We start from the raw sequence: 24431 nt of genomic DNA, 5'->3' as shown, positions 1-24431 counted from the left end.
AAAAAACTGCAGGGAAGAAGCTTAAGGATACTGACTATCCTAATAATTTTTAATTTTTAATTCCATCCTTCCATCCTACCTCAGCTCCTTCTTATAGGAGCTCTTGTATATAGGAACACATTAGAAAGTGATAGTGACTTTGTTACAGGAAGAAATTTCAAATGGCTCTAACTTACATTTTAAAAAGTTAATTATGTGAAAAATTGAAGGTCTTTTTTGTGTACCTTTGCAAGAGATTCTAGTACCTGATATTTGAATAGCACTTTGAAACCCAGAGGCAATTTTCACATCTATCTTCATGTGTGGACTTTGGCCATTATTATCTCCAGTTGATTTTAATACCAAGGTTTAAAATCAGTAGAGTGAGATGCCCATCTTTGAATAGCTGGTAAGCAACGGAGAAGAGTCAGAAGCCAGGCTTTCTGCTGTCTGGCTAGACGTTCTCTCTCCTACATAATGTGGACCCAGTTGGAATTGGAGGCAATAGATTGTTGGAAAGTTTCAATGAGATAATTTGTAAATGTGTCTAGCAGTCTTTATTTTAGGAAGAGTTGAATACAGATGGTCTCCAAGTTAAGAAGTTTCAATTTAGGATTTTTCTACTATACAATGATGCAAGAGCCATATGCAGTCAGTAGAAACCACACTTCAAATTGTGAATTTTGATATTTTCCTGGGCTAGCAATATGCCATGTGGATACTCTGGTGATGCTGGGCAGGCAGCAACCCCAACTCCCAGTCAGCCCTGCAGTCACAGGATAAACAACTGACACACTGACTACCATTCTGTACCTATACAATCATTCTGTTTTTTCACTTTCTGTACAGTATTCAATAAATTACATGAGATATTCAGCACTTTATTATAAAATTGGTTTTGTGTTAGATGATTTTGCCCAAATGTAGGCTAATATAAGTTCTGAGCACATTTAAGGTAGGTTGGGCTTAGCTATGATGTTCAGTAGGTAAGGTGTATTAAATGTATTTCTACTTAATGATATTTTCAATTTACAATGCGTTTATAGGGATGTAACCCCATCATAAGTCAAGGAAGATCTGTATATGAGATTTTGATCTCATTTCTGTGAGGCTCCTTATTTAAAGGGTAAGTTTAATGTTGTGTTGAATGTATACATGAATATAAGAAAATGGCTGCTGATTGATCAAAAGTTGGAATTAACATTTTAAAATTTTTAGACAATTACCAAGAGCACAGTATGTAAAGGAAGAGAGTGTAATCCCTAAAAACAAAACAGATTTATGACACTGCTTCTAGCACAATACTAGACTAGAAGGAAGGGGGAAGTAAAAGAAAGGGGAAAGCAGAGAGGAAGGCAGAGAGACAGAGAAGAACTGGAAAAATCTTTTCAACAGGGTAATAGGGGGAGAGTGATCTTTCAGTTGAATCCTTGAATGATGGACAGACATGAGTAGGCAATGGACATTCCAGCAGAGGAGAGGAATAAGACTGAAGGTATGAATACTGGAGTTAACATGGATACTCAGGAGGCAAATGGAGTCAGCCTGAAATAAGTGTAATGTAAATGTAAGAAAAAAATGAAGTGTACAGCCATTGAAGAGACTCGATCCATATTTCCCTTGTAAGCTATGCTATATACTGTATTTCTCCCCCTATGATTCCATAGATGAGGTGCCTTCTTTATCATGGATAATTCATTACCTACACTTCAACACTTTCTGAGAGAGTTTTGAGAAGTGACCTCACAAGAGAAACCATTTTTAATACCATGTAAGTAAATCTCCTAGGATTCTACTTCTCAACAGTCATGAGGACTTGACTGCTATTCTCTAAACTCATTGCAACCCAAACTTTCCTTTCTAAGAGAGGTTCTAAACGCTGACATTGTGGGTTGCTGACCCCTTACGGAATTCTTATTAAGAGGTAAAATTGCCATCATAAGCCCACTTCCTGCTAACCAGACTTAAGATATTTAAAAATACTTTCATTTATGCTGTTTACCCAACCAAACACATCCACATGGGTTCTAGATAGACTTTCTGTACCTGAAATAACACCCAGACAAGGGTCCTGCTATTAATAAAATACGTAAGGAATATCCCAGAAAAACTAACATTAAAGAGGTATAAAATGTAGGCTTTTCTATTACAATGACCTAATATGTTCCTATTACAAGTCTTCCTATTATTTAAACAGATGAATTAGCAGCTTTAATACCCTTTAAAAGTTAATAGTGGAATTTCAGTGAGACTTAAGTCCATATTTTTTTTTATAATTAATTAATTAATTTTTGGCTGTGTTGGGTCTTTGTTTCTGTGCGAGGGCTTTCTCCAGTTGCGGCAAGCGGGGGCCACTTTTCATCGCAGTGCGTGGGCCTCTCACTATCGCGGCCTCTCTTGTTGTGGAGCACAGCCTCCAGACCCGCAGGCTCAGCAGTTGTGGCTCATGGATCCAGTTGCTCTGCGGCATGTGGGATCTTCCCAGACCAGGGCTCGAACCCATGTCCCCTGCATTGGCAGGCAGATTCTCAACCACTGTGCCACCAGGGAAGCCCGCATATGTGTTTTAATGGATGTTTTAATTACAGTGTTTTATACTTGCTCCTATATGTGCCTAGAAGTATGTGTTTATAACTCTCCATATACGTTACATTATTGTAAATCCTTATATTTAACTTTTTGTGATTGAAATAGCATTGTATTTCACTTTGTTATTTTTCAGGCTGTCTATAATGTTTTCAGTGATACAACATACAATATTTTCACAGTTTTCTGAACTCACATAAAGAGTCCTTCCAAATACTATGGGCAAAGTGACTTGCCAAATTGTTTAAAATAAAATGGTCGCTTCCTTTCTCTTTCCTTTATGGACTAATGCTTTCCATCTCGTGTATTTTGGCTTGAAAGAGAGAGAGAAAAAAAAAAAGAGATCTATTTTAGAAATGTCTCAGTCATTTAATCTGTTTCTTAATACATTCATCCACTATCTATTGCATGTAAAGCTATGTTTTCATATCCGATTGTCTTTAATGAAATTGTTTTCGATTAGGGATAGTTTCCGTACTATACTGTTTTTAAATTTTGTTTTTTTAGAGGTAGATTTAAACAGCATATGTAATCATACTACTAAAAATATATGGGAAATCTCTAAGCAATTTTTGCCTTGTTTCTCCCTTCCTCCCTTTCTTCTTTCCTCCCTTCCTTCCGCTCTTCCCTCCTTTCTTCATTTTCTTCTTTCTTTCCTTCTTTCTTCCTTCTTAGTTTGAAATAACAGTTAATAAAATTGACCCTATATTCTTTTTTTTGTGTGTGGTATGCGGGCCTCTCACTGTTGTGGCCTCACCCGTTGCGGAGCACAGGCTCCGGACGCGCAGGCTCAGCGGCCATGGCTCACGGGCCCAGCCGCTCCGCGGCATGTGGGATCTTCCCAGACCGGGGCAAGAACCCGTGTCCCCTGCATCGGCAGGCGGACTCTCAACCACTGTGCCACCAGGGAAGCCCTGACCCTATATTCTTAAGGTTTATTTATCCATGTATCTGGAAATCAAATCAGAAACTTTCTGATTCAATCTTCAGAAAATTTGAACGCTACTATCACCATAAAGTAATAGAACAGTTTTAGCAAAGGCCTGTAGAATAACATATATCTTTTAAAAAAATAAGCTCAGCCTATAAATTCTGATCATGGTGCTCATTATCAAAAACATTTAATGAATGATGATCTGATGTTGATATAATTATAGGCATCATGCATTGGAAAAGCTGTGTTAAAAAAAACAAACAACCTTTTTAAATATTTTAACTACATATAAGTAAGTACTTTAAGTGCATTTGGTCAGTTGCTCTATTATGAAATCCTACAAATACATTTTAATAAATGTATAAAATATAAATATGTCTTTTTAATCACATAAGTCAAGGGCTAGAAACCATTTCTCATGTAGGGAGAAACCAAAAGCTGTGGTGATGAGAGGATGGGATATGTTCACTAGATGTTGAAAGAAAGTACTTGACATACTTTTGCAAAATGATTTGTAGAATACAAAAGAAAGAACAATTAAGAATGTGTTCAAATTACCTTAAGTAAACTTGGAATCTAGTCACTGAGATTTAAATCCTAATGTACTTGAAGCCAGACATGCATCCAATTGTATTTATCATCCTCTAAAAGAAAAAAAAAATTAAAGAACAACTCAGATTTCAAATAACAAAAGTTCTATGGAGAGCATTGGGCTCTGGGCTTCAGTTTCTGAGAAATGATGTAACTATTACATGACAGCGTGCCAAGGGAAAGGGGTCAGTGGAAGGGCCTGGGAGATGTTGATGAAGAGGGTGCTGACTTAAACCTTATCAGCTTCTAAAGATTGCTTGGCCTGTTCTTCTGGTTCCTTCCTCAGGAAGCTGAGATATGCATGGCTGCCTCTTGGGTGAATCATCACCAAATTCTGTAGTGGAGTGGTCTGGAAGGAGACTGTGTCAGGAACTCTGGGACACTTAATGACACTCCTGATTATCTATGGCTGGTAAGCACAGTTGATCCAGATCTACACCGGATCTACAGGTATGGGGTTTGATCCCTGTGTGGGCCAATTAGCTTTTTTTTTACACATGATCACAGACTGCATAGCTAACCCTGGCCAGTCAGGTGTCTTGCACATATGAACCACTCATGAGAGAATGGGCAAGTTACTATATATATACATATAGTTTATATATAGAGAAATTTATATGTATGTATAAATTTCTCTCAGTCCTAGAAGAACGACTCAAGCATATTATCGTCACTTTGTTAGCACCAATTTCACTTATTAGTAGATCTGATCAGATTCTTTAGAGAATTAAAGTCATTTTTCAGATGGAATTATTATTTTCAATAAAATAAATATTTTAAAAAATCATGTTGTTAAGCTTGTTCTCAAAATAGTGGCTTGGGAGCCTAATTTCAGGGAGAATTATGATAATAACTAATACTTTCTTCCCATAAACTACTCCTTTAAATTAGATAAAATTAAAGTACTAAAAGGTTAAAATAATAACCTTCAAAACTACAAGTGACCATTAGAAATAGATTAGACGCTCCTTGCAGAATTGTAACGCTGGTGACATTCCATGACTGAAATATATCCTAAAAAGTTGGTTGGGAGTTCCCTGGTGGTCTAGTGGTTAGGATTCAGCCCTTTCACTGCCGTGGCCTGGATTCAACCCCTGGTCAGGGAACTGAAATCCTGCAAGCCACGAGGCATGGCAAAAAAAAAAAGAAAAAAAAAGAAAGTGTTGGATTCTCAGGTGAGATTGCATAGAAGATGCATGTTGTGTAAATAATGCTTGTGTTTTCCTTTGGGAAATCACTTCTTCACTCTTAATCCACACCTTTAATGTAAGATGATGTCACTTCTGAGATCTAGGAGAAGCTACAGAATTCATGCCTGGCCAGTGAAATATAAATAGTGACTATTTTTTGAGAATTATTGGAAAAGAGAGCTTTTCCACTGCCTTGGTTACGTAGTAAGATGGAATTTGGGAGCTGCCAGGACCATTAGAAAGAAAGGACTTTCCTTTAAATCAGGCTAGGGCTTCCCTGGTGGCACAGTGGTTGAGAGTCCGCCTGCCGATGCAGGGAACACGGGTTCATGCCCTGGTCCGGGAAGATCCCACATGCCGCGGAGCAGCTGGGCCCGTGAGCTATGGCCGCTGAGCCTGCGCGTCCGGAGCCTGTGTTCCACAACGGGAGAGGCCACAACGGTGAGAGGCCCGCGTACGGCAAAAAAAAAAAAAAAAAAAAAAAAAAAAAAATCAGGCTCATATGGAGAAAAGCAGGTCCATGGTGGATGGTGGGGGGGGGGACTTGGGGGTCAAACAAAACAAAACAGAGAGTCCTGACGACTTTTTGAGCCCCTGGATATAACCATACCTGAAGGTAAAATTTGGGACTTTGGAGTTTTGTTAAGTCAATAATTTCCATCCCCTTATTTCTGCTTGAATCTATTTGACTATATTTCTATAACTTTCCAACTTAAAATAGCTAGTTAATAGAAATAATAATCAGAACTTTTAGTTAATCTAACACATGTTTATTGAGCACCTACTTTGGGCTTTAGACTTAATCACTAAGCTCTGGATTTTACAGAATCTGATAGGATAATATTTTCATATTACGTTTGATGTAAGTTATAGTAATATATAAAAAAGATTGTATGTTCAAACAAATGGCAAAATTTGAATTCATGTAAATAGCACTTTATATTAATTAGATTAATTTTCCTCCTGTTTTCAAAACAATAGTTGTGCTATTTTTGTTTTAAAGACCTAAAATGCTAACAGACGCAGTAGAGTGTTTTAAAATTGAAATGTAAAAGTATACAATGAATACTGAAACAATGAAGCTGGAGGACCGGGTGCTTTTGAAAAAATTTCTTCTTCTGTAACACTGAATCTGCCATGTCAGCCAAGCTTAAATGAAGCAGCAAACCTGAGTGCATTCAATCACATTGAATATCACATCTATTGCAAACATATTACGTATCATTACTGGTACTTCATGTTCCATTGATTTTCACTGTGTTGCATGAATCCATAGGTTAGTTCAGAGAGACAGAGGTCATGCTATGGAAAATGACTTTTTAATTTAAGAAATAAATCATGTAATGCCCTTGGTGTTGTCCAATCATACAATATCAACATTATCTGGAAATTATGATGGGTCAATAATGTTGAAGACCATCAGGATTAACTATCAAAATCAACTCAAACTTAGGGGGGAAATACAAGTAGTTCCTTTATGAGGCATTAGCATCCACATAGATGTTAAGAAAGAGTAAGTTTCAACTATAGTTTCTCTCCCCTTTTTACACTGGCTTTCTAAAACACATCACATTTGTTATGAAAACCATAAAAAAACTTTAAGGGATGATAAGCAGTGCAAACAGGTCAATGGCTAAAACATAGTCAGAATTGAGTATACTTTCTACCTCTCCCATTGTGGAGCACAGGCTCCGGACGCACAGGCTCAGCGGCCATGGCTCATGGGCCCAGCCGCTCCGTGGCATGTGGGATTTTCCCAGACCGGGGCACGAAACCGTGTCCCCTACATCGGCAGGCAGACTCTCAACCACGGCGCCACCAGGGAAACCCTTGAGTATACTTTTGATGTTGCCTTTTACATTGTTATTATTTCTTCAACCTCTCCTCCTACAAACGAGAACTCTAAATAGAGAAAGTGCCATCCTTTTTTTCTTTTTGTCTCTTCCTTCCAACTTTTACATTATGGCATTATGTCACATGCCCTTTCAAACTTTCCCTGTCAACTCAAATAGTTAGTAATGCAGAAGGTTCCTTCATGTGGCTACTGGTGGGGGGAAAGCGGTCATAATTAAGATGTTATGTTTTCCTTTGGGTCAGTGCACAACTTTCTTTCCTATCTAACAAAAAAATGACAATTGTAGATCACAAGGATTAAGATAAAACTCAAACACCCTAAATGGATGGGTTTCCTTTCTCCTCTTACAAGAGAGGAAATACCAGTTCTCCTCCCCTTCCTCTGAAATTGCATGACCTGCTCCTTTCCTCCTGGGATTTGGAGAGAATATGGAGGAGAGAACAGATAGCTCATCCACCTGGTCATGGTGTTTTATTAACATGCTTCTTGTTCTCATTGATAACCCTTAAAGGAAGATTTAAATCCATTTCCTCAAGTTTCAAATCAGGTGATTTTTGTCTAGAATAAATTTCAAAGTCTTAAGTGACAAAAAAGAAAATTCTCATATACAAACAGAAAACAAAAACAAGTACAAAACTTATGAACAGAATGAACTTTTGTCCAGTTATCAAGGGTGTGTGTGCGTGTGTGTTTGTTAGTCTTGATATCTTCCTATCTCCTGACTGATGGATGATATTTGCCTACTATAGCTAACTATAGTGATATTACAAAACTATCTCTTCACGAATCTTATATATTGCTAACTACTTGGTTCATTTTGTTTAGATGGAGTAATAATTAGTGTAAACACAAATTCCAGTCACCACGTTTGTTTTTTCTTCCACACAAACTTTGTTTCACGAGAGTATGAGTATGACTGTAAAATGACAGCTCACTATTCCCTGTTAAATAAAGCCTTCTCATTTCTTCAAACAATCATTATCACCACAACAATAAAAACTAAACTGCACTAAAAGCAACTCAATGAACAAAAGACAGACATCTCTGATATACAGTTTAGAAACTGAAAATCAATTTGGAATTAGACAAGTCTGTAGTTTACTCCTAGATTCCCCATTTACTGAATGTATGAGTTTCTTCATTTCTAAAAAGAAATTGTGCGTAGTCAATAAGGTAGAGTTATGAAAACCTATGACACATGCTATATACATAGAGAAAATATTAGTTCTTTCCAATTTAAATTGAAAAGATGTTTGAAAGTCTCCTATGTGCCAGATACAAAGCCTTGCAGAGAGTGTTGGATGGGTCAGAAGTTGAATGTAGTCCACTTTGAGCAGGTAGCCTAATCAGAAGTCTGCCCTAAGAGACATAACCAACTCTTAGGAAACAATAGCAACCGTGCCTACTCCTTCTCTGTGGCTACTTTCTGTTCTAAATGAAGACTTTCCTCAAGATTCTGTTCTTTGTCATCTTCTCTCTCACACTTTGCCCCTTCTATGGTAATCTCATTTATTCCAATCTCAGCACTATAAAGTTAATTTCCAAATCAAAATTGGAATTTTTTCCACCTCTCTAAACCAATTCCATGAGTATCGTTTGAAATATAGAAATATAAACTCATCTTCTTCTCTGCCCAGAGAAGTTCCTCCTTCTGACATCTATGCTTTTGTTAATGACTGTACCATTCACACCATTCTCTCAGTGAGACAGTTAGAAGAAGTGAGAGAAGTGTGGTTCAGTCTTTAAGAGCAAGCTTTGTCTTCACCCAGAGAATACCTCTCCAGGAAACGACTCTCACCAGACAAGTGCTGCTCCCTTGATCTTGGACTCCCCAGCCTCCAGATTGTGAGAAATAAATGTTTGTTGTCAAAAAAAAAAAAAAAAAAAAGAGCAAGCTTTGTGGGGTAAGCCTGCCCAGGTCCAACTCAGCTCTGTCACTGGAATAATAAAAGCATCTTAACACCTTACCCTCCCTTTGTTGTTGTATGGATTATATTTTATTAAATTTTCAATAATACTGTATTGTGTATTTGAAAGAGAGTATTGCTAAGAGAATAACTCAAAATTTCTCATCAAAAGAAAAAATTCGGGGCTTCCCTGGTGGCGCAGTGGTTGAGAGTCCGCCTGCCAATGCAGGGTACACGGGTTCGTACCCCGGTCCGGGAAGACCCCACATGCCGCGGAGCGGCTGGGCCCGTGAGCCATGGCCGCTGAGCCTGCGCGTCCAGAGCCTGTGCTCCGCAACGGGAGAGGCCACAACAGTGAGAGGCCCGAGTACCGAAAAAAAAATTCATAAGTATGTATGGTGACAGATGTTAACTAGACTTATTATGATGATTATTTCACAATACATACATATATATATATATTGAGTCACAGTGTTGTAAACGGGAAAGTAATATGAGTTTATATATCAATTATATCTCAATAAAAATAATAAATTTTGTAATAGAGGTACAGTTATTAGGATAGGGCATAGCATAGAGTTAGCACTGTAGAAAATAGTTTATATTTCAGCAAACTTATTTATTTGCTGTTTTATAAGTACACTAAGTATTTGTACCAGGATGGAATTAGACCCCTGTCCCCTGTATCCACGCCTGTCTCTAATCTTCATTCTAAAACATCTAACGATCTGTCCAACTAAATATAAGCTTTTTCACCTTTTACTCCCGTAATATTTAATACTTCCTTTCTGAAATGTATTTTCTGCTTTATATTAATGCTATTTGCATGCTAATAGTATCCCTCATTTGATTAGTAAGGTCAAGAAACTGTTATCCACTTTTGAATTCTCAAAACAAAAGGTTATTCATTGGCAAGGACTGGACTGTAAAACTACTTTGAACTGAATTATAAATATACTTCACAAAATATTAGAATTGTTAGCACTGTACAAAATACTAGTCATATTTCTAGGTTCTGTTGAAGCTGTGTGTCTTTCTCGTTTCCAAATTTCTTTTTCTCTATAGGTTTAACTGAGGAAAAGAACACCCTGAAATAATCATTGGTTACTAAGTTGTGTTAGCAATGTGTAGGTTGGATGTCCACAATTTCCTTTACTTTAGTTGCATAATTTATGTGGAAAAAATACTATTGGGGATTTTACTATGCTATTGTGTGTGAATATCACTTATCTGAGAATGTGTAATAAATCGACACAGTGACTTATTGAAGTAGGGTTCTGGGCCATTTATGTGGAGGAGTTGATGAGTTACTTAACCCATCAGTTTTACAGCCCTACCCCCATCCCAGACCCTAGAATAAGAATGCTTAATGACAACTGGTGACTTGGATTCATTGATTAAGGAATTTGAGTGTGTATTTAGGGAGGAGATCCTAAGACGACTGATGTGCTTTGCCTTGGTATAACCCTTATAATATTAAGTTATTTTTTATTTAAAGTAATACAAGATTGTTAGGTCAGGGGAACTTAGGAATATTACAATGTATGCTCTACAGCCAGGGTGACATAAGGAAAAATGGGAGAGTGACCAACAGGGGGGAGACAGAGGACATAAACCACAATCTGGTCGAGATACAACTTTTCTGGGGTTGGAACATAGGAAATGAGTACTAACAAAGTTTTCACTAACACTTTCTCTTAGGATTGTATATCATCAGAGACAGTAGTAGACAAATTGGAAAAAAATCTATTTATTTTTTAGTCTCTTCACCTTCCTTCTTAGTTTCCGACATAGCTTCTTATCTTATGTTGGAGTCATGTGGTGCTTTTTTTTTTTTTTTTTTCTCCTGCCTGTGGCCACTATCAAGTCATCCATTCATAGTTTCACTAATTCCTTTTTCCAATATATTTTATTAAGCACCACATCGTTCATATATAAGAGTAGGTATTACGGGTAGAATGATTAATGAGATGAGGTCCCCGCCTTCATAGACTCAGATATAGGATTAATTTTAATTAATTAACTAAAGACAAGATTAATTTTAATACTCTGAGATAGTCTCCCTCCTACTTCCAAAGTAATTATACTTTTTATTCATCCAGAAATGTGAAAACTAATGACTCTTGCTTTATGATTGAGCCTCATGATTCTGTAGATGCTGTGTTGGCCTTTAGCTCTAGACTTCGCAAATGTCACTAGAGATTCTTAGAGTTTTGGAGAATGTTTCATATCATCTCATTTTCCATTAACAGGTTTTAAATCCAATAGCTTTTGAAAACCAATAATATAGTTTGTAGCGTTGAAAAATCTTCTAAAAATCTCAATTTAGTAATGAGAGCACTTTGTTTTTCTTTGATTTGGGTAATAAGTGTCTCAGGATCTACCCATGGGAATGAGGTCTTGGTGCCGGCGTTGGCAGGTTTTGAAGTAGCATATTCAGCCCCAGCTTTGTGGAGGTGCTCCTCCTTTGACAAGAGGCAGCTGTTTGGGTACAGGGACTGATTATTCCTGAGGTGGCTCTTAATAGCATGCTGGTTATTTTGCTAAAAGTTCTCAAAGGTTATAATAACTTAGCTTTCATGTGGAAAGAAATGTTCCATAGTAGATTTCCTGAAATCACCATGGAAGCTACCTTGATGTTGCAATTGGCACTTGGTAGCCACAGATCTGGTCATACAAATTTGTTGTACTCATGATTCAATCAGTATCTTTGCTTAAGCAATAGCATCCCCTAATCCAGAAGAGGAAACAGTAGCTGAGCTACTTAAAGGGAAGCTGAGAAAAACACCTAGCCTTATTTTCCACACCTTTTAAACAACCAGTTGAAAAAAAAAAAAAACATAATTTACCCAAAGTAGTAGGCATGTAAGGTAGAACAACTGCACAGTGTAGTATAAAGAACATAAAATTTGGAGTGGAACATAATCAGGTTTAAATTTTGCTTTGCTGCTGGCTCTACTTATGTTGGACGTTGCTTAAGGACTTTCAATTTCCTCAACTATAAAGTTAGAAAATATAATCATACTTCTTTGTAATAAGCCTTAAATAAGGTCTATAGTATACTTACCACAGCACCAAATGCACTTGATCAATAAATGAAGTCCTCATCCCCCAACAAATGAAAAAAAGTATATATACAAACTAAAAGAAAATACCTTTACCAAATATATTTTTTTCTGTTGAGAGAAATAAAATTGTTATTTCTGGAGAGATAGCTTTTAAAAACTCCACCAAGTAACTAAATAAGGAAAACAGTCTTTCTTATTCATTTCTAACTCTGTTCAAGATTGGACTTTTGAGCAGCAATATAGCATTTATTCTATCCTTTTCTCCACTGGAATAAACACACCTTTAAATATATCTTGGTGATCAGGAATTATGTCTTCACTCCCATGAGCAATAAAGGTTGCTGTTTTTATATAAGCAAACAACACAAAGAATTACAAAATTCTTTTAGTTATTAGGTCATATCCAAGAGCTTTCTGGTTTATATTTTCAACTAATATACATCCCTGGTGGATTACAGAAGGAGCATCCAGGTTAAATATAGCTGTCTCTATAAAGAGCTCACCTGAAGAACTGAACATATTGTGGTTAATGGTGACCCTCCTTGCACTTTGCTATTGGGTGTGAATTTCAGTGAAACTTCATATCCAGTAAGACCTCCCTGGGGAAATCAGTTCTGGACATTGGAATTCTGCCCTCAGTTATATGGGGCCATCTTTACAGATATAATCCATCAAGGCTTTCCCAATGATGATCCCTATTTGAAAAGCTGAAGAGATAGGTCTTCAGATTATACAGTCTAGAGAGCAAAAGAAGAAAATAATAATAGATATTTGTTATATTGGGGAAAAGTACACATATGTGCCTCATGTCATGTAATCTTGACAAGAAATCTTTTAAAAAGGCTTTACTAGATATATAAATATAAATATATAATCGTATTTGTCATGTTAGAATAGTTTCTGAAATTGCATCATTTGTTTCTGGCTTGGAGCATCATTATCAGCGTCTTCATGACACTAAATGTTTATATAGCCCTTACTATCTGCCATACCCTGAATATACAAAACACTTTATACATATTAATTCATTTAATTCTTTTTCTAACCCTATGAAATTGATATTATCAGTTACATCATTTTTTGAATGAAGAGTCAACAGAGACATAGAGAAGTAGCTGTTTTAAGGTCATTGAGTTGGTCCAAGTCTTTAATTACTCTTCTGTTTCAAACCATCTTCTCTAAAAGTTACTTGATTCCAAAATTGAAAACAAAAATAAACTAAGTGAAGGACTCCTCTAATTTAACAGACAGAATGTAGTACCCAGGAAGTCCCTTCTGTATACATTCAACTGATTTTGGAAGTGTTGAAAGACCAGATTGCTCTTATTTGGGGAGCATTAAACAAAGTCTATAATTGTCACCCTTTTGATTAGATGCAGTTTGCAGATTGGCTACCAAAAGTTTTAAATCCTCCCTAAATTACTTTAAAATAGTTAAAGAAACACTTATATTAAATATTAGGACACTGAAGCATCTGTGTATTCAGCACATAGTGATTCAGTTTGTTTTCCGTATATACATGAATGAATTCATCAAATGTGTACGAATTGGTTAACCTAGAAGTGTTTGAAGAAAATACACTGGTGACTAATAGAAAATATATCTACAGTCCTTGAGGGGTGTGATGACAGAGCAGAAGCACTTCTGTGGACATAGCAGCACCTATCTACTCTATTCTGATGGCAGAGGGGGTTATGAACAGGGGTTTTGGCTTAGGGTACACTTCAGAATGTAAGGAGGGAAAATAAATTGGAAGGAGAGCAGATGCAAATACTTTCAGAGAACACTAATAAAGGGAAAATGACTTAAAATATGACAAAGCAGGGATGGGAGAATTACAGACGGTGTTACCAAAAGGTTAACATTCTCTCCAAGTCTTCCTACCTGTTGTATGTTGTAATTTTGAGTTTGACAACAGTGAGAGCTATGATTGAGCCATGGTCTGTGATGCTAAAGTGACAAGTCTTTGATTATTTTCCTTCTCTTGTTACTTTTAAAAAATATTCTTGCAAATATCTAAAAATCATACATATCATTTACTTTTTTTTCATTTGTAAATACTTATTTATCCCTAAGATTTTAAGCATATGATCTCCTGTTCCATATGCTATTCTGAGACTCCCTATACCAGAGCCAATTTTTGGTTCTACTTTATTTCCTCTGATGGGAATATTTTTATGTATTTTTACATTGGAAACTGTAGTTCATTTCCACTCCCATTAACTATTTTTAGAGAATTAATTAAGGGTCTGTTCCTAGTTGGGACTTTCAATTAATCTTTGAAGTTGGTTTGAGTTATTTCTTTTTCTTGTAAAAGTTGGATTTCCCTTTAAAAAGACAAAACCTAGTAGCAATCAGAACTGGGAAAAATTGTTCTGGGGTGTCATTGAGAGGTGTACTCTGATTTGTCCATACAATTCAGGACAGTATTTAAATATTGCATTTGTAAGCTTGGTTTATATTTTTTGAGGAATTGTTCTTTACAATGAATATAAGGTTAATTCACTTCATTTTACTGTCATATGTACATATTTTATATTCAAATTGTTTTGTCATTTTGAATCTTTGTGCTTTCCAACAAAATGCATGCCGTGGAGTACTGTCGCTGTTGCAGCTGTATGCCACATCAACCCATGTCGACATATCACTGCAATGAAGGCAGACCTTTACAGACAAACCAGTTTAATGATGCCATGAATGTTTTATAGACTCTTAAATGTTTTCTGTTCTGATTTCATATGAAAATTATATAATGAAGGAACTCGTTTTTGAATACTCTTCTAACAATTTTTGACCTTTATGTATATAAATATTACTTTCCTTTTCTTCCCTTTCAATGTTTAGAAAGGAACTTCTCCAAATGAAAAACTTTCGTTGTCATAGAAAAAAATATGCTTAAAATACAACAAGATTATTATGTAGTTTGATTTCTATGATAAATATATAGTAAATGGCGATTCAATGTTATAAAAAAAAAGATTTTGGAGATTGTTTTAAAGGGATAATTTCCATACAAATTTGATGCTGTTTTTAATTTCAGGAGTTATGGGCCATGATAACTCATGGATCATGAGTTGGATCATGTCTGACAGAGAACCACAGAAAGTTGACAGGTTTGGACAATTATGATAAAAGGTGAAAGAACTTGATCAAGAAGAGAGAGTAGCCATAGCAATAGTATCAAGATGAGTGAATTCAAGCCAAGCTGTTTTCTCAAATCTTATATATAATTCATTTATTAATTTATTTATTTAACAACCATTATCATACACCTGCTAGGTTTTGGGCACTGTGCTAGGAGATAAAGTGCTAACTAGAACACATTATCTGCCTTCAGAGAACTTATAACCTGCACTACTATAATTTCTGATCCATGAGATTTCCGGACTTCCTAAGTATCTATAAATTCACTGTGCTAGAGTGTATCAGAGGAATAAAAATGTTCATTGGACAATTTAATTAAAACTGCAAAAAAAGAGGACCAAGATTTATAAGTAGAAACACAATGTGCCAGTGCATATTCTGGAAGACTCCATAAGTCTAAATTCGGAGCCATCCCCAAGACCAGCAAGCTGAGAGTAACTTCCACAGGACCTATGCATTAGGGGCTTCAGACATTATCTTAGAACAACAGTGGTAATTTGAGGAAGCGGCTGATAGAGGAGAAGGGAGTAACTACATCATCTGACATTAAAAAAAATAATAATAACAACAACAAGCTCTAAAGTTTTTAGACAGACTAGTTTATAACTATCCCTTTCCCTTGTTTTACCACGCGCACCAGAAAGAGTATACCATATGTAGCTAAGCACATGGACTCTGGCACCAGATGGCCAGTTTACCAGATGACAGGTTTCCAATCTGTCTCTACCACTTTCTGGCTGTGTGGCTTTAGGCTGTGCCTCAGTTTTCTCATTTTCCGCATCTATAAATGGGAATGATAACACCATCCTCATAGGGTCTTGAGAATGAAATGCATTAATATGTATCACATTGCTTAGTGCAGTGCCTGGCACAGAAATCAGCAGCCCCTGGAAGTTTTAGCCTTTGTTACTGATGTCACACTATTTAATGGGGTAAGTTTAGGCTCATGCTTTATGATTACACATAAACCTCAAACAGGGCTAGTTGTCCTCTGAAAAACTGAATTAAAAAAACATGATTGTCCTGGGCAAGACATTTGGGCCCAGTAATAGCAGGCACTCCCCTCTCTGATGTCAGAGATGGTGGAATATGAGTGCAGGAACTGCTTCTCTCCACTCTATTCAAGGCTCTTAGGCTAAAAGCAAGAGAAAAGCAAGAAGGTACAGGGATTCTTTTTTACGGTGACTTAACTTTGTTGTTGTTATTTAGACCAATGTTTTGCCTGTAGTAGCAAAATATAGTGTAGTTTATTTAGAACAGTGGTTCTTAACTGTACGTACAATCCCCTAGAGGTTCTTTGGGAAATGGAAATGTGTTGGGGCATTTGCTGTCATGATCAGTGGAGAGACATTGCTGTCATTTAATGGGCAATTGCTAGGGATGCTGGGTGCCCTGAGTGTGTAGAAAGTCTTGTACAATGACTGATTCTATGACTCTGCATGACCTGTTTATCAATAATCGAGCCTAGTAAAATCAAGTATTTTTGTGAATAGGTTTAGTATATGCACATTTTTTTCCGGTAAGGCAATTACTGTGCAAATTTAGGAAAGATTGTACTTTGTTTTTGTTAAGAACTTTACCAAGAGAGACTCATCATTTCTCTCAATCACACTGTGATTTCTTTGATTTTTGAGGCAACAATACAGCGAATTTTCATTTTTGTCTGTACATTCACAGTGATGATATTTATAGGAGTCAGCATCTATCCAATTCATTATGGTTACTAGCATAGTCATGTCTAAAATGTAAATATTAATGTAGAGTATTTTGTTATAAATCAATTTCTTTATTTTCTCCTTCATAGAACAGTTAATGATTAATTTTTAAAATTGTTCATTGTTACATGATATTACCTGTGAATTTTGTATTGGGAGAATAAAAGTGACATTATAAAAATATTTGTTGCATAAAGGAGGTATTGAGTCTGATGGGATTGAGAACCAATGGCCTGGAGTCTTGTACCCAAAAGGATAGTTCTGGATACTAAAAGTTTCTAGGAATAGATCTGTTTGCAACATTTTTTTTTTTCCTGCAGGATAATATGTTCCAGACTTTTCTTATCACTAATTCTCATCTCATTTTTTTTTGTGTGTGTTTGTGTTTGCAATGGTGGAAAATCAGTGAGGCAATTACTTAAAGATTTCAGCAATTTAATTTACTGCATACACTGTTTATTTTGTTTTTGTTGTCTTTTAGCAAAAAAATAAACTAATAAAAATGCCAAGTACTAGAGTAATTTATTGACTGGTATCTCCTTAATTTTTTAGATAATTTAAGAACACCATTAAATGCTCAGGTTTGTTGACTAGCCCCAGTAGGCAATGATGATACTGGGAGAGTCAGAAAGCTGCTTATTAACCAGAAATATAATTACTTAGGTCATTCGGTATCCAGTTATAAGTTTGCTTTACAAAAACAATACTCCTTCAGAAAATCACTATCCTTTAACTCTCTGATTATATTGTTATGATTTTACAAACTGCCCTGCAAAAATTCTAAATTTAAATCTTTGCAGTGATATGGAAAACTCTACACATGCATTTATATTTTCAATTCCTATATTAGTTTTATAAATGAAAACAAAGGAAATAATACCAGCCATAGAATGTTATGAAGCAGTCATTATAGAACTATGGAAAATTGATTATATAGAACACCAAAACATTTTAGATTTGACTTTATAAGGAAAATCTTATTTAAAAAAACACTATTGGCAAAAGGAGGAATATGAAAACAATAAGAATATACATGACAACTAGTGAAATAGAAATGGAATACAAAAGTCATATTAAAACGTGAACTAATAAAATAAAATATCACTTGTTTATATTACTATATGAGTATCTTAATGGAGAGAAAAATCTTGAAATGGCAAGGAGATGAACTGGATGCCTCAGATTCATTTTCTGTGATTATTAATGAATAATTCTATTTCATTTCAGACCATATCTTCCCAAATACTCATGTGTGATCTCCAGTAAGGTATTTTCTCCAGTAAGGTATTTCCCAGTGACGCTGCACTCTGTGTGTGTGTGTGTGTGTGTGTGTGTGTGTGTTGGGGTGGAGGGTTGTGGTGTGTGTTATGGAGTATGGGGGGAGGGGGCTGCAGTCTTTTGGAATTACAACGCAAAATTATGTAGAACTCCATGTAGTACATGGTATAGTATATATGGACAGCACACATCAGCTTATTTCAAGAACTTGGGATAGAATTTGAAACAATTCTACTTTGAACTTTTTGTAAGTGATACTTTTATAGATTCAGGTAGAGATTTAAAAAAAAAAACAACAGGTTATATTTGTTTCATGAACTCCTAGCATGCCTTGGAAACCAATTTGCTTTTTGAGGGAATCATGAAGACAGTGGGGAAGGACAGACCCATGGTTGTCAAGAGAGGAATCCTATTTAAAGTGGATATTCTGTCTCTTGGATTTCTTGGGTCTAGTTGTAGTTCTTCATTTTTCACAGGCTGAGGAAATGGAAAAACACAAATGGGTTTTTGATGTCCTGTCCTCTCTTCCCTTCTTGGATATTAGGGCCTTACTTCAAGTTATTCTAAGCTTTTCTATATTTTCATTTGCTTTCTCCCTCCTCCATGGATTTTTATAGCATTTTATTGAGATATAATTTATGTAGAATAAAAAGCACAAAGCTTAAGTATTGCATAGTGATTTTGAATATATATAACCTGGTGAACATCCCAAGATCCAGATACTAAACATACCCATCACCAAGTTTCCTCATTTTCTTTCCCAGTCAGACTTCACCTCTGTCTTCACCCTCCCCACCCACCCTGCATCAACCATCCTTCTGATTCATTACTGATTAGTTTTGTCTGGTCCTAAAAATTATGTCATGGAGTGTACATTTTTTGTGTGTCTGGCTTGTTTTGCTTAATAGATGCTTTTGACATTCATCCATGTTTGTTGTGTATCAGTAGTAACTGTGTATCAAGAGAAGAATGATTTTAACAACCTCCACTCCAACCCTGAATTCTCCAAATCCTATAGCTAGTAAATAAACAAACTAGGTTTCAAGTTGATGCCTTCTGATTCTAAATTCAGTATGGATTTTTTGTACCTTAATTGCCTCCATAGTGAGTGTCCATTGGAACTGGAAGTCATATGAAAATGTGGGAAAAAGAATAATACTTCTCACTTAGTATAATAATCTCCAGGTCCATCCATGCTGTTGCAAATGGCATTATTTAATTCCTTTTTCTGCTTGAGTATTCCATTGTATATACATACCACATCTTCTTTATCTGTTCATCTGTTCATGGACATTTAGGTTGCTAAATGTTACAAATGAACTTATTTACAAAACAGAAATAGACCCACAGACATAGAGAACAAATTTATGATCACCAAAGGGGAAAGGGGACAAGGGGAATAAACTAGGAATTGGGGATTAACAGATACACACTACTATATATAAAATAGATAAACAGCAAGGACCTACTGTATAGCACAGGGAACTATATTCAATATCTTGTAATAACCTATAATGGAAAAGAATCTGAAAAAGAATATATATATATATATAATATAGGTATAAAACTAAATTATTGTTGTACACCTGAAACATTGTAAATCAACTATATTTCAGTAAATACGTATAGAAGAAAAAAGATGTCATTGTTATTGTCAAATACAATAAAGCTGAATTGAAAAAAATAAAGAATTCAGCCTTAAAAAAAGAAGAAAATCCTGCAATATGTGACAACATGAATGAATCTTGAGAACATTATGTTAAGTGAAATAAGCCATTTATAAAAGGACAAATACTTTTAAGTACATACAAGTCCACTTACATGAGATGTCTGCAGTAGCCAAACTCATAGAAGCAAAGCATTGAAAAATGGCTGCCAGAGGCTGGGATAAGTGCAAGACATGGAGCTACTAATCAACAGGAAATAAAATTTCAGTTATGCAGGATGAATAAATTTTAGAGATTTGCTTTTCAACATTCTGCCTGTAGTTGAAAATACTATATTGTACACTGAAAAGTCTGTTAAGAAGGTAGATCTCATGTTAAGTGTTGTTTCCACAATAAGAAATAAAATTCCATGAACCACTTACATTTCACTAGAAACTCACTAAAAATGTAAATTCAAGCATGCTCTTTTAGTGAAAGATGACATCTCAGAGGAAAATATCAACCGAAAATCCTGTCAATAAATAACAATTTCTGTCATGTATAGTGAATAAAGTATCTTTAATCAATGAATTAAAAAAAAAGAATATATAATAATGAGAAAGAAAGGTTTCAGTCTTAGAATACTTCATAGTCAAGTTGCTCTTGACTATACATGACTAAAGTGAAATGACTCAAGTGATAATTCAGATATTATATTCTGTGTTCTAGTAAATATTTTTGTTTTGTAATAGTCTAAGGTAAGGAAAAATCATATAGGCTTACTTTACTGACTTTGAAAATATTAAAAATGCTTTAGGGATTAAAAACATAATTTACTAGGTTATGTTGTTGTAGTTTCTCTGTTGTATTGATTGTTGTAATTATGGATCCTCTGAAAAAATAGCCATGGAAAGTCATTTTTCATCCCCCCATGTAATTTCTCACCTGGTCCAATCCTCTTCCTTTTCCTTCCTTCTCTTCCTCCTCCCAACTTCATCATCCCTACTCCTACCCTCACAAACTCAGCTAGCCAAGTATCTGAATTTAATCCCCATGATAGAACTTATGAGAAATGTTTAAATGGCTACAGAAATACCTAAAGCAAAAGGACACAGGATTTTTCCAAAGCAGGCCTCTCCTCCTGATGCTCTGCTGCTCAAATTTAAGGTCAGCAGCCCAGCGGGAGTTAGAAGAACTCAAATGCTCCTAACTGTGTTTGAGCAATCTACAGTGACCAAACAGCCCTTGTATTTGCTCACATTGTCTCCTGCACTGGGACCCAACTGCACTCTCCTTAGGTCAGAAGGAAAGCTCTGATTGACCACAGTGGGAGTTTTGCCAGTGAAAGGACAATAGTATTGGGCTCCTGACATGAAACTAATTTTTACAGGATAGCCAAGAATCAAATTACATCTTCAGCCACATACTGTAGACTAGGGAGAGAATAAAAACAAGGTGGGTATAAAACAAAAAACAAAAAAAACCCAGGTTGGCTACCTATTTGAGATGGGTGATTTTCTATGTGATTATTCAAAAGGGAGAATCAAGTAATACTTTAACAATTTTATATTATAAAAATCATTAAGTTTTTGGAGACAATTTTATCTATAGAGTAAAGGGGTGTGTGTGTGTGTGTGTGTGTGTGTGTGTGTGTGTCTAGGACATAGTTAGAAACTTTTATCTTTCACATTTGTACTATGGATGTATGAACATCTCCATTCTTCATCCCTATTAGGAAAGTGTCCCCCACTCCCTCTGCTCTTGGCCATTATTTGGTAGAGTTGGTTCCACCATAAAGCCTCTTGCTCATAACCCATGGCACATCACTTATTGTTCTTACGAAGTGTAAAGAGGAATAATGAGAAGGAAGGAGACTGTTGGGCCCCCAAATTAGAATAATGCCTGACATTTTGTTGGTTCCAATAAATGTATCATAACAATTAATGGCTGTTCAGATATTTACTTGTTCAGGAATTAACATGAAAAGAGTATAGAAGTAACTTTTACTTCTTTCAAGAATCAGTATTTCAGACTACCTGAGGTTCTTCAAATTTTTGTCATTATATGTACACACACATACTCATAAAAATACAGCATTCAAATTGAATAATATACATGCTTGTGACTTTTAAAAAGAAGTTTCTTTTTTGTATTTTTTAAATTTCATCTCTTCTCTCCTCTGTCCTTTTCTGTATCACTTCTGAATCTCTATCTATCTATCCATCATCTATTAGTCATTTATCAGCAGTCATATAGAGGTTATTTTGTCATTACTTTACAAAAATGTGGTCTCCTTACACAAACGTTTCAGTATCTTATTTTCTCAGTGCTGTGTGAAACCTCCCATTTCAAACCACACCATGTAAGGGGGAGCCGGTGGCTATAAAGGCACAGTGGCTCTGCAGAGGAAAGCACTCTTCTACTCTTTTTTTTTTTTTTTTTTTTTTGCGGTACGCGGGCCTCTCACTGTTGTGGCCTCTCGCGTTGTGGAGCACAGGCTCCGGACGCGCAGGCCCAGCGGCCATGGCTCACGGGGCCCAGTCGCTCCGCGGCATGTGGGATCTTCCCAGACGGGACCACGAACCCGTGTCCTCTGCATCGGCAGGCGGACTCTCAACCACCGCGCCACCAGGGAAGCCGTCATCTACTCTTTTTTACTGATGTCCTTGGCAGGAGATGCCGGGTCATTTGAGATGATTCTAATTAGTAAATTTGGCTCCAAGTTATCTACCACTCACTGTGCTCCTTTTGGGGTCTGAGCTCACTGTTTCATTTGTACATCCAGAAACGAGTTAATCTTCTTTTGACTATACTTTCCCCAAAATACCTGGGTCTGGGTGTTTGGGCTTCTCCTCATCTCATGGCAGAGCCTCCATCCTTTCTTTCTGGGCTTCTACACTATGCTGGACGTTAGCAGACCTCTTTTGTAATCACCACTTTGGAAGAAGAGGTTTAATTAACATAACGCAGCCTGGCAGTAATGAATAGCATATGGAAAGCTCAAAAGTCCCACTAAGCCCAGCTTGTTCCATGTCCTCAGACTCAGTCATGATCAGTGTAGGGGCAGGAAGGAGTCCTTCTGTCTGAAGGTGCGGGGGACCCTGTCTCACGCCTGCGTTCAGTGCTGTGAGATCCACACTTTTGGCAATCTGGCCTCTCCCGGGTTTCTTCGCCCCTTTCCAGTAATGGGTTTTCTTCTCTTTGGTGCACTCTCAGCAGAATGATCCAATCCCTCAATTACCCTGAAGTTGGAAACAGACATCACGACTCTTCTTTCCTCTTTCACTGTGTCTTTCTCAAGTGGAAAAACTGCAATAACAACAAAGACCTCAAGCTCTTGTTGGAAGACACCGGGAAAGCTCCTGCAGTTCTCAGTTACTAAACTTTTTTACTCCCTCCTACAGATAGGCCCAACAAAGTTTCTACAATTATCACAGTTTACAACAACATATATTACGTCAATTTCCTTTCCTCTAAACACATGGTTGGATCTTGTACAGATAAGATATGAAGGCAGCAATTATAGGGGCCAAGCCCACCTACGCTCCTACACGATTCTAGACATCAGAAAAGGAAGACAATGGAAATTTAGAATCAGAATGTAGAGAAGCTGTAACAGAATGTCATTGAAAGATCAGAATTGATGGAAAGAATTAGGACCCATTGCCTTTATAGGAAAGGTTGCATTTAAATAGAAGTTAAAATCAGAAGACAGTATTAAAATAATGCCGAAAACATCCAAGTGTTGGTGGGAACATGAACTGAATCTCTCAACATGATAAAAGGGCCTTTCATTGCTAATCATAGCCCAGTGACCTTAGCACTGCTGCTCTAAGAACATGGGTGGCCCACGGTGAAAATGACAGCACCCCAGATTTTTTCCCTTTCTTTCTTTGATTTAAAGATTTTGGTTTACAAAATCTTTCTTTGTCCTCTTTAAAGCAAACTAGTCCTTTTTAACTACAGGTCAGAAATGTGTGTTCACAGCCTGATCTATTTTGCACACTTGGAGGCTAATTCTCATTTGAGCTATACAGAACTTTGGTGCTTTACAAAGGCTTACACTGCATCTGGAGATTAATACACAGTTCTGTTTTTTTGAAATGGAAGAGCTCCATACACACCCATCCAGATGCATTTGTTCATAGTAAATTACCTGGCAGAGATCTCTATATAATGTAATAAACAACCTGGAGATCCCGTAATATCCCTTTTCCTTCCAAATATACTTTTCCAAATATATATGTTAGATTGAAAAATCTATAGATTTTTACTAATGCTTTTCATTTATTCATTTTCAATCTTCTCTCCTGTTTAAATTCTGGTGACATCTACGATGACATCTAGAATTATCATGGTGATCATTTTCTAATGTGTAGAAATATTGAATCACTATATTGTATACTAGGAACTGACATAGTATTAGAGGTCAATTATACTTCAAAAACCAGCCAACCAAATAATCAAACTCATAGAAAAAGAGATCAGATTTGTGGTTACCGGAGGTGAGCAGGTAGGGGGAGGGGAAATTAGATGAA

Source organism: Monodon monoceros, unplaced genomic scaffold (genome assembly GCF_005190385.1).
Source record: "Monodon monoceros isolate NGI ecotype Baffin Bay Population unplaced genomic scaffold, NGI_Narwhal_1 Super_Scaffold_18, whole genome shotgun sequence".
NCBI classification, from domain to species: Eukaryota; Metazoa; Chordata; class Mammalia; order Artiodactyla; family Monodontidae; genus Monodon; species Monodon monoceros.
The sequence above is the reverse complement of the archived record's forward strand: the minus strand, read 5'-3'. Positions refer to the sequence as shown.